Source organism: Cebus imitator, unplaced genomic scaffold (assembly GCF_001604975.1).
Source record: "Cebus imitator isolate Cc_AM_T3 unplaced genomic scaffold, Cebus_imitator-1.0 Scaffold297, whole genome shotgun sequence".
In the NCBI taxonomy this organism is placed as follows: Eukaryota; Metazoa; Chordata; class Mammalia; order Primates; family Cebidae; genus Cebus; species Cebus imitator.
In genome coordinates this window covers 299,964-302,379 of record NW_016107612.1, presented here as the reverse complement: position 1 = coordinate 302,379, position 2,416 = coordinate 299,964, and positions in this window count along the sequence as shown.

Here is a 2,416-nt window from a genome sequence, read left to right as displayed (position 1 = left end):
TTTTTTTTTGCTTTAGGATGTGGAATCAAACTTCAGCCTGTCTTTGCCAGGAAAGTGGTTTGCTGCTTTAAACTGAGACTGCTTCAGGAGACCTTTGTGCCCACTGCCAACTCCTGTCCTGGAGCTACAACACCCCTTCTAGGATTTGACTTGTCTTGGAGCCTGAGCTAAGTACCTGGAAGATTTGCACGACCGCCTAGAGCTCAAAGTCCTTCAACCATCTGTCAGAATCCTGGGTGGCTTCTATCCCTACTAAAAAGCTGAAAGACTCACAGGATATTTACAAACTGGAAGGGATACTGTAGATCACTTGATACACCTTTGAATATTTATCAAATGACATTATTGGAAATCGAGCCCAGGCAAACTACTAGACACCTTCACAAAGGATTCACTGAATCACCTTATAACTCAGCAACACACTGTATTTAGAAACAGGATATTTTAGCCAGCTGTTAATTACTTTCCTGGCCTCTTTCCTTAGCCTTCTTCCAGTCCTTCACTTCTCCCCAATTAACTGCATCACAGGCTCTGGAAGAATTTTACAAAACTCTTTCACTGTTTCCCAAAATAGCCCGGAGAGGGAAATGTAAGTGCTGGGAAACAAAAGCCTTATTTAATTAGGTTAGAGAGGGGAGCAAAAAACATATAGAAGACAAAGAATTTTGAGGCTTCGAGATATGTGCAAACTATATTATAATATGTTTCAAGGTGCTTGGAAGAAAGGTGATAGGCCAGGCACAGTGGCTGACACCTGTAATCCTAGCACTCTAGGAGGCTGAGGTGGGTGAATCATGAGGTCAAGAGATGGAGACCATCCTGGCCAACATGCTGAAACCTCATCTCTATTTAAAAAAAAAAAAAGCCGGGCGCAGTGGCTCACGCCTGTAATCCCAGAACTTTGGGAGGCTGAGGCGGGTGGATCACGAGGTCAAGAGATCGAGACCATCCTGGTCAACATGGTGAAACCCCGTCTCTACTAAAAATACAAAANAGCCAGGGAAGTCGAGGCTGCAGAGAGCCAAGGTCATGCCATTGCACTCCAGCCTGGGCAACAGAGTGAGATACTGTCTCAGAAAGAAAAGAAAAGAAAAGAAAAAAACAAGGAAGGCTGGGCGTGGTGGCTCACACCTGTAATCCAAGCACTTTGGAGGCCAAGGCGGGTGGATCACCTGAGGTCGGGAGTTCAAGACCAGCCTGACCAACATGGTGAAATCCCGTCTTTAAAAAAAAAAAAGAAAGAAAGAAAGGTGAGATACATTCAAACTTTCAAGGTGACTTTGAGCATGTTGGCTCACACCTGTAATCCCAGCACTTTGGGAGGCCAAGGTAGGAGGACTGCTTGAGCCCAGGAGTTACAGATCATCCTGGGAAATGCAGCAAGAATACCGATTCTACAAAAGATAAAAAGAAAAATTTAGTGTGCCTAGTGGTGCACACTTTAGTCTCAGGTACTTAGGAGACTGAGATGGGAGGATCCCTTGAGGCCAGAAGGTCAAGGATACAGGGAGCCATGATTGCACCAGTACACTCCAGTCTGGGCAACATACTTGAGACCTTGTCTCCAAAAATAAATAAATAAATAAGAATGCAAGAAATACAAGGCCTTATTATTTCACATTTCTGTTTTTCTGTGTCATGTTTCAGGTTAGCAACTTTGATTTACAGTAGTTTTGACTACCTTAGGATTCTCTGTCTTATTCAGAGCTGCCCACTGACAGCCTAACTCTTAATCCAGCCCATTACCACTGCCTTGCTTGAAACCACTTTCCTGACAAAGACAGGCTGAAGTAGGGAAAGGCAATTCAGCTTTATTTTATCTTGCTCTCATCCCTCTGATTCCTGGGGCACTCAAACTTTAGTAGGACATTGGTAGCCCTACACTGGGAAGATGTCCAGCAAGGCATACTGCAAAAAGTCCACTGAGAAATTCAGATACCTGCAGCCATAAAAAATAAATGAGATCATGTCCTTTGCACAGGGACATGGATGAAGCTGGAAGCCATCATCCTCAGCAAACTGACATAGGAACAGAAAACCAAACACCACATGTTCTTACTCTTAAATGGGAATTGAACAATGAGAACACATGGGCACAGGGAGGGGAACATGACACACTGGGGCCTGTCAGGGGTGGAGGGCAAGGAGAGGGAGAGCATTAGGACAAATAGCTAATACATTCGGAGCTTAAAACTGAGATGATGGGTTGATAGGTGCAGCAAACTACCATGGCACATGTATACCTATGGAACAAACCTACACATTCTGCACTTGTATCCCAGAACTTAAAGTAGAATAAAAAATATAGGCTGGGCGAGGTGGCTCAGGCCTGTAATCCCAGCACTTTGAGAGGCTAAGGTGGGTAGATCACGAGGTCAGAAGGTCAAGACCAGCCTGGCCAAGATGATGAAACCCT